Raw genomic sequence first — 9,369 nt, forward strand, 5'->3', positions numbered from 1 at the left:
CTCACCTTTGAAACATGTTTATTTTCGAATTATTAACTTAACAGAAGGGCACGAGAGCCATGATTAAATAGAGTAAAACCAAGACAAATAGTCTCGGTGTGAGAGGCAAAGCTGGCTTAAATTTTTCAGAGTTGTATGAAAATGATTAGTATCAATTCTTAATAAGAGTATGTTATCCATCCTAGGTCAGAATAATATTTGTAGGCATGAATATACAATGAGTCAGAGTAATAGGCTTAAGATTGTCTGTGCAGGATTTCAACTCTTGTTGATAGAAGAGCATTTCCAAGTCTGAAAACCATGTTGTGACCAAGATGGGCCCAGAATTGCACAAAGCCTCCGTTCATGGAGGTTCCAGGTACTTCTTCCTGTCCCCGTCCTACACTGGTATCGAGGATCATTGCTTTTCCTGAGGCAAAAATAATTTCAATGATTTCTGTGTTTGGTCATAAGGTGGCTCATAAGTTAACACGGTATTCACGTGATGGTAAGACAGTAAAAATTATTGATAATGTTATAGTAAACCGAAGACTGGCAGGATCAATACAAGATACGATGGTATATAGGAGTGCCGTTATTGATGTTGAAAATAAAGATCATCATCTAGTAGCGTCAAGAGTTAATTTAAAGCTGAAATATCGGAAGGGTAACTACCTCCCGGGAAGTTAAGATGTTGGTAGACTCCAGGATGAGAATTGAAGATAAACTTTCCAGGAATAGTTGAATACTAAACCTGAGATTTTAAAATTTGATAGTGTGGAAGATGGTTGGAATAATTGAAAAAAAATAATTTGTGTGAAGCTGCTGAAGGTGTCTTAGGGAAGAAAGCTAGTATTGCAGCTAAGAATATTAGTGAAAAAGTTTTATGTTTAATAGAAAGGAGAAAGGACTTGTACAAAAAATTATCTGATTAATAGATCATATGAAAACACAAGGAATGTAAAGAAAGTAGAGAAAGCATTAAAATATGAACTAAGGAGGTGTGAAGTGGAGACCATGGATAAAATTGCAGATGATCTGGAAGATGCAGCTAGACGGCATAATAGTAAAATATTGTACTGGCATGTTAATAAAATGAGAGGGAGTAGTCAATCCAGACTTGGCCCAGTTAAAGATAGGAATGGGGCCGCAATTAGCGATAAAGAAAAAACTAAAGAAATAGGCCGAAAATTTTTAAAAATTTGCTCAACCGAGATAGAGTTGCAGGAAAAGATATGGAAAAATGAAAAAGTTTGTGATACTTTAGATGTGAAGGAAGATTTGTTTTGTGAGGAGGAATTAGCGAAAGTACTAAAAGGTTTTAAAATAGTAAGGATCCAGGTGCGTATAGTAAATGAGTTTATTAAGTATGCAGGCTCTGAGGTTAGAAATAAGTTACTGAAGATTATGAATATGATTTTTGAAAAGGGGGAAGCACCTAACAATTTTAGGAAAACCTTAATTAAGCCAGTTTATAAGAAAGGTGATAAAAGTAGGTGTGGTAATTATCGAGGTATTAGTCTGGTCTCAGTAAGTAGTAAATTACTTAGTGATATGATACTTTATAGACTGAGAGATGCCATAGACACAGTTTTGAGAGAAGAACAGTGCGGTTTTAGAAAAGGTAGAGGAGGTGTCGACCAAATTTTCACTTTTAGGCTAGTAATTAAGAAGTGCCTGAGTTTTCAAACGCCTTTGGTCCTCAGTTTTATAGATTATGAGCAAGCGTTTGATTCTGTTGATAGATGAGCTTCAGTAAAGGTTTAAATTCATTAAAGTGATGAGTGCTATGTAGGAGAATAACACTCCTGTTGTTAACATAGGAAATGAAGTTAGCAGCTGGTTTTATATTAAATCACGAGTTAAGCAGGGTTGTGTTCTATCCCCCTTTATATGGATTATTTTGATGGACTTAGTCTTAAGGAGCCCAGGAAAGGCAATGGTAGACCACGGAATCAAATGGGGAGGAAAAAATCTTCTGGACTTGGATTATCCTGATGATTTAAGCATCCTAGATGAAAGTGTGAGCAAAATGAAAGAAGTTTTAGAGGTTTTGCGAGTTCAGGGTGCTAGAATAGGTTTGAAAGTTAATGTAAAGGAGACTAAGTCCCGAAGGCTAGGAATAAGTGAAGATGAAAAGGTAACGTTGGGCAATGAAAAGATTGATCACGTGGGGAGCTTCACTTACCTTGGTAGTATTATTAGTAAAGATGGTGGGAGCAACGAAGATGTTAAAAGTAGAATAGCCAAGGGTCAGGGTGTTTTTTTTTTCAGAGTTAAAAAAAGTTTGGAAGAATAGGAAGATAAGTCTGCAAACCAAGATTAGAATATTAGAAGCTACAGTGATGACAGTTATTAAATATGTCTTTGAAGCATGGACGCTCCGACAAGTAGATGAAGATTTGTTAGATATTTTTCAGAAAAATTGCCTACGGATTGTTCTGAGTACCCAGCTGACTAACCGTATCATAGGCAGCGCAATCACGCTGCTAAGTAAAGTTATTTTTGCTCATGTTTAGTTAAATGGATTTCTTTACTTTTCTTTGAAAACTTATTTTGTGGAAAAAGTTTTTTTAATTAATTTATATTCGCCTTATATTGACACAGTCTTTTCAGGGAAAAAGAAAATAATAATTTAAATCTTTTCGTTTTTTTAAGACTTTATAATTTGGCCTGCTATTTGTATGCTGGAGAAATTTTTCCAGCAATTTTGAACAAAATACACCCTTTTAAAAATCTGGACACAAATGGTAGTGTTTAATTTAATTCCATACCTTCTCTAGTTGACCTGAAATAGAAAATTTGATACCATTCACAACAAAATCTGTTTACTTTCTTTGATAGCTTGGATACACTTACGCTATTTTGATTTCGTTAAATTTTAAGAGCAGAAGTAGCCCCGAAAGTTTTAACATAATTACCTCAGTCGTTCTTCGGATACTGCTGAGATGCCTTATTGGGAATTAGCATTACCACAGTGCATTTTGATTTAAACTTAAGTTAACATTTAGTTTTTAAACATAATGGGCAAATGAGAGGGTGGGCGTAGGGTTAGTTGCCCACCAATCACTTTTGACTATTAAAAAGGACATCAGCCCTTTCTATTATCAATCTAATGAGCCCTTTTCGAAGTTCCCAGGACAACTCCTTCGATACGAAGTGCCCTGGTCTAAACAACAAAAACAACTAAAAAATGATACATTATACCCACATCGATCTTTATTATAAAAATGTCAAGCCTTCCAATCCCTTTCGACTATTAAAAAGGGCACTAGGCCTTTCGATTTCTAAACAAATGAGCTCTTTTTGAAACGACAATGCTTTCTATAAGCACCTTATATGCCTCTACGTCATAAATTACAACCCTTACCCTAAGGGCTGTTAGGGTGGTTGTCATCCTTTAAGACCTAATTTCCAGAGTTTTCAACTACGTTGAATAAACTGGCTATCTCAAAAGTTTGTTTGGATATGTTTGGGGAAATGGTGGGGGTGAGAGGGGCGTTAGTCGCTCTTCAATCAGTTTCAACTATTAAAATGGCACTAGCCTTTTCCATTTCCAATCAATAAAGCCCCTTTGAAGTTTCTACGACAGCACTTTTAATAAAACCTTATACGCATCCAGGCCATAACTTACAACCCTCAATTTCCAATTGAATGAGCCCCATTTGAAGTGTTACGACAACTCTATCTATAAAGACCTTATATGCCCCCAGGGCATAAATTATAACTTTTGACCTGGGGGCTCTGGGGGGTTTGTCATCCTTAAATACATAATTTCAAGAACTTTCAACTACGTTGAAAAAATGGCTATCTCTAAACTTCGATTGAATGTTTTTGGGGAAATGGTGGGCATGAGAGGGGGTTATTTGCTCCCCACTCACTTTCAAGTATTAAAAAAGGCAATGTCAATTTCCAATCAAATGAGCCCTTTTTGAAATTTCTAAAACAAATTTCTATATAAACCTTATATGCCACCAGGGCATAACTTACAACCCTTGCACCTAGGGCTCTGAGGGGTTATAATCCTAAAAGACCTTATTTCCAGAATTTTCAACTACGTTGAACAAAATGAATATCTCCGAATTTTGATTGGATGTTTGGGAAAATGGTGGGAACGAGAGGGACGTTAGTCACTCTCCAATCACTTTCAACTATTAAAAAAGGCAAAAAAGGCCCTTTTGGTTTCTACGCAAACACTTTCAATAAAAATTTTATATGCCCCCAGGGCATAACTTAAAACCCTTGCCCTGAGGGCTGTGGGGGGGAGAATTATCACCCACCCCCCGTCCCCATCCAATTTTGATTGGATGTGTTTGGGGAAAAGGTGGGCGTGCGACGGGGTTAGTTGCCTTCAAATCACTTTTGACTACTAAAAAGCGCACTATCCCTTTGAATTTCCAATCGAAAGAGCCCTTTTTCAAGTTTCTGCGACGAAGATTTCAATAAAAACCTTATATGCCCCCAGTTCATAACTTATAACCCTTGCCCTGAAGACTGTGGGGGAGTGTCCTGCTCAAAGGTAGAATTTCCTGAACTTTAAACTACATGGATCAAAATTACTATCTAAAAATTTTGTTTAGATGTGTTTGGGGAAATGGTGGACGTAGAAGGGGTGTTAATTGCCTTCTAATCACTTTCAACTATTAAAGAGGGTACTAGTCATTTGAATTTCCAATCGAATGAGCCCTTTTTGAAGTTTCTACGACAACGCGTTCTATAACAACCTTATATGCCCCTAGGGCATAATTTACAACTCTATATGCCCCCAGGGCATTACTTACAACCCTCGCCCTGAGGGCTGTGGGGGGTTGTAATGGTGAGCGTGGAAGGGGTATTAGTTGCCTTCAAATCATTTTCGACTATTAAAAAGGGCACAGGCCATTTGAATTTCCAATCGAATGAGCCGTTTTTGAAGTTTCTACGACAACGCGTTCTATAAAAAACTTATATGTCCCAGGGACATAACCTACAACAATTACCCTGAGGGATGTGGGGGGTTGTCATCCTCAAAGACCTAATTTACAGAACTTAAAACTACGTTGAAAAAAATGGCCATCTCAAAATTTTGATTGAATGTGTTTGGAGAAAAGATGGGCGTGAGAGGAGGGTTAGTTGCCCTCCAATCACTTTCGACTATTAAAAAGGGTACTAGCCCTTTGAATTTCCAATCGAATGAGCCTTTTTTGAAGTTTCTACGACAACGCTTTCAATAAAAACCTTATATGCCCCCAGGGCGTAACTTAAAACCCTTGAAGTGACCTCCCCGAAAACATATTTTCTATCTGGAAATCAAGTACGCTGAGCAAAATGGCTAAATCAAAATTTTGATTGCATGTGTTTTTGGTAATGGTGGGTGTCGAAGGGGTGTTAGTTGCCTTCAAATCATTTTCGACTATTAAAAAGGGCACAGGCCATTTCAATTTCCAATCGAATGAGCCCTTTTTGAAGTTTCTATGACCATGCGTTCTATAAAAACCTTATATGCCCCCAGGACATAACTTAAAACCCTTGCCCTGAGGGCTGTGGGGAGTTGTCATCCTCAACGACCTAATTTCCAGAACTTCAAACTACATTGAATAAAATGGCTATCTCAAAATTTTGATTCGATGTGTTTGAAGAAAAGGTGGGCCTGAGAGGAGGGTTAGTTGCCCTCCAATCACATTCGACTATTAAAAAGGGCCCTAGCCCTTTGAATTTCCAATCGAATGAGCCTGTTTTGAAGTTTCAAAGACAACGCTTTCTATAAAAACCTTGCATGCCCCCAGGGAATAACTTAAAACCCTTGCCCTGAGGGTTGTGGGGAAGTGACCACCCCAAAAACATATTTTCTATCAGGAAATCAACTATGCTGAGCAAAATGGCTATCTCAAAATTTTGATTGGATATGTTTTAGGTAATGGTGGGCGTGGAAAGGGTGTTAGTTGCCTTCGAATCATTTTCGACTATTAAAAAGGGCACAGGCCATTTCAATTTCCAATCAAATGAGCCGTTTTTGAAGTTTCTACGACAACCCCCTCTGGCTCACCCCCTATGAAAAATTCCCTCCCTTCACCAAAAACTCCGTGAAAATCTACTAGGCCTACCGTGTAAAATACACCGCCTTCCCCTCTTAAAATTTCTTGCCGACGATTCAGCGTGAAAAATTAATTTGAAACAGACTTTAATTTCTAATAATGATTTTTCTGATCACTCCAGAAATTCCACCTTCCGTGGAATTCCAAACATGCTAAATATACGCCCTGAACAATTCCCTAGGAAAAATATCCCCATGCAAAATTGAGTTGGCAAAGAAAAAGTAAGTAAAAAGAAGTAAGTATGACGGCACTAGACCCTTAAGGTCCAAACCGGCGGTGCCGATCTCCATTTCGTGGCCCTTCAGTCAGGAAGTGCGATGGGGGCTGGGGGCTAGCCTTCCAGTACTGCCGAGTCACTACGTAGGCAATAATCCTCCAAAGAGAAAGTAAGACAAATATAAAGAATTTCGTATAGAAATTAAGTCAAATTTCTCCACTACCTTACCCTTAAAAAGCTAGCCCCAGTAATTTACTTCCCCACGGAAACTCTCTCCATGGAATCCCGACCCCAAGAACAACATCCTCCCACTCAAAATAAGTCTGTATACTTCCCTATAACAAATACTATACGCAAACAATGGGAAAATTTCATAACTTCCAGGCTCCAGCCCACGGCTGTGGAAGGGGGGGGATCTTGTTACCCCTAAGGGCATAGTTCAACTATGCTGAACAAAATGACTATCTAAAAATTTTGATTGGACGACTTTGGGGAAAAAATGGCCGTTGGAGAGGCCCCCTCCCATGGCATTTTTCTTGCAAATAACCCCCCGAGGTTGGTTATTTGCCCCCAATCTTTCAGGTCACTTAAAAAAGGTACTAGAGGTTTTAATTTCCATTCAAATGCGCTCTCTACCGATCTTTTATGACCATTATTTCGGTACGATCAACTCTGGGCAAAAACAAACAGAATAAACATGCATCCATTGTTCTGCCAAAATATAAATGCAAAATTCTACATTTTGCAATATAGGAGCTTCAAACTTCTACAGTAGGGTTCTCGGGTACAATAAATCTGATAGTGGGAATTTCATTAAAATTCCTTGACTTTTAGGGGATGTTTACCCCCTTTTTCGAAAATCATTCAAATTTTCTCAGGCTCTTAACTTTTGATGGGTAACATTAAAAATAAATTTTGTGATTTATGATTAAGAATAATTTTGTGACAAATTTTATATATTTGGTATCAGCATGATAAGACAATTCTTTTGATGTACATATTGATATCATAACTTCGTTTTTCAGAGTTTTGGTTATTATTGAACCGAGTCACTCCTCACTGACAACACGAACTGTTTGATATACAATTAGTTCTAAGGAAGAGACAAGGGGAGGGTGGAGGTAAAGATTGATGTATAATCCCCAGGGCCGTAACCAGGAATTGTTTTTTGGGAGGGGGGGGGGTACTAAAAAAACACATCAAAATGTGAAATTGATATTTAATCTCTCTTGATTTCTAGGAATATTTTTATTGTACGCCGTTATCATAAAAGTAAAGAGTAACACTTAACCCCAAAATGAGCATTCCGTATAGGAGGGGAATTTACTCTTCTCCAACCTCATGGTTGTAAACGTCGGCTCCCTCCTATCAGATCTCTATAAAGATTAGCATCTTTATATTCCTCTATAGCCGTCAACGAAGCAGTTAAGTCAAGCCGTAATAAAACAACCCCATTAGGAATAGACTTCTGCATGTCAAATTAAACGAACCTGTTTGTCAAAGTTACGATAGACACAGGGTTTTGACAAAATTGGACGTAGTCATTGAAAAAACCAAGGCAACATATAACACTATTATGTAGTAAAATAGTCAGTACCTGTTTAAAAATACATATAAAAACTATTAAACTCCGCGGAGCATTACTAACTTTATAAGCTGTAATCTGACTAAAAATAAAGTTAGTGGTGTCAAAAGAGGCCGTTTTCCCAAAAACTAAAACACAAGTTTTTGAAGAAATCAGATGACATAAATAAAATCCGATTCGTGCATTTAATTTAGATAACAAAGCCATTTCAAAATATATACCACTGTTATTTTCATTTATTTCTATCATCTTGAAAAAGAGCTTTTTAGAAGTTAAGAGTGCGTGCAACAGTTTATTTTTATTTAATTACCAATGGTGTTTTTTGGAAAAATACTTCGTACATATTTTTAGCCGTGTTTAGGAGTATACACATGGAATTTCTCACTAAAAAATACCAATTCCCGAGAAAAATATTGAACATTATTTAAGATAGGAAAATAGCATTAGATCAAAATGGAGCAGATCCACCTTAAGTCAGAATTCTGAAAATGCTAGATATGACCTAAAGACGTAATAATTGCGACAAAAAAAAATTTGTGAGTTTTCTTCTGTCATGATGCCATTGATACAAAACGATAATTTGAACTGGCTACTAGGTCAATTTCATTAATTTTTTTTTAGCTTTCTTCAAATTAGTGCGTGATTTCTACAGCAAGTAATCGATAGCAACGAAACAAAATCAGAGCAGGGAAACATACGCTAGTGTTAACCTGTCTATAGCTTATTTGTTTCTGATACATTTAAGGGTACATAACATACACGATTTCAGTGCTTGACTGGCTGCAATTTCAATATTTTCTTACTGATATCAACGGTAAATTACATGTATTTTAAATGTAAGCAAATTTTTTTCTTTGTATTCTGATCTAAGTTTTAAACCTACAACACTTGTTTGTAGGCCCACAAAGGGTTGTTGCGAAACTTCGTTTCGCCTGTCCAACCTAGTTTGTCTTAAGGTGCTTTGTCGTCACATGTATCACATAGCCGAACTGACTTAATTAGAATTTGTACGCAATGTTATATCCATCAATGTAAAAATACATAACTAGAGAAAAACAGAGTCGTAGACATTACGTGTTGCTGGTGCATGGATAGCATTATCAAAACTGCTCATAGGATGACTATTCTAACCATGGAAAATCTTAAGACAAGTCCAACTAATGACAAATATTCCAATACATGGATAATTTGGTGCATGGAGAAATTACGTGTTGCTGATGCATAGAGAGCATTAAGCATGGTGTGTGAAGAAATTACGTATTGCTGGTGCATGGAGAGCATTCAAACCATGGGAAATCTTAGACAAGTCCAACCAATATCTACATTTTTGCCCACTGATGTTTGACATATGTCACGCTCATAAATAAACACTATGTTAATTCGAAAATGAACAGAGAGCTAATTAAAATATTTCCCTTTCCTAAAAAAAATTATAAATTCAAATGAAAATTCATTCCCCTAATCATGTCTAGAATGAAAATATTATGTCTAGAAAATGAAGATCTAATACGATC

This window comes from Artemia sp. Qi Xiang Cuo, chromosome 10 (assembly GCF_049724085.1).
Source record: "Artemia sp. Qi Xiang Cuo chromosome 10, ASM4972408v1, whole genome shotgun sequence".
Taxonomy (NCBI): Eukaryota; Metazoa; Arthropoda; class Branchiopoda; order Anostraca; family Artemiidae; genus Artemia; species Artemia sp. Qi Xiang Cuo.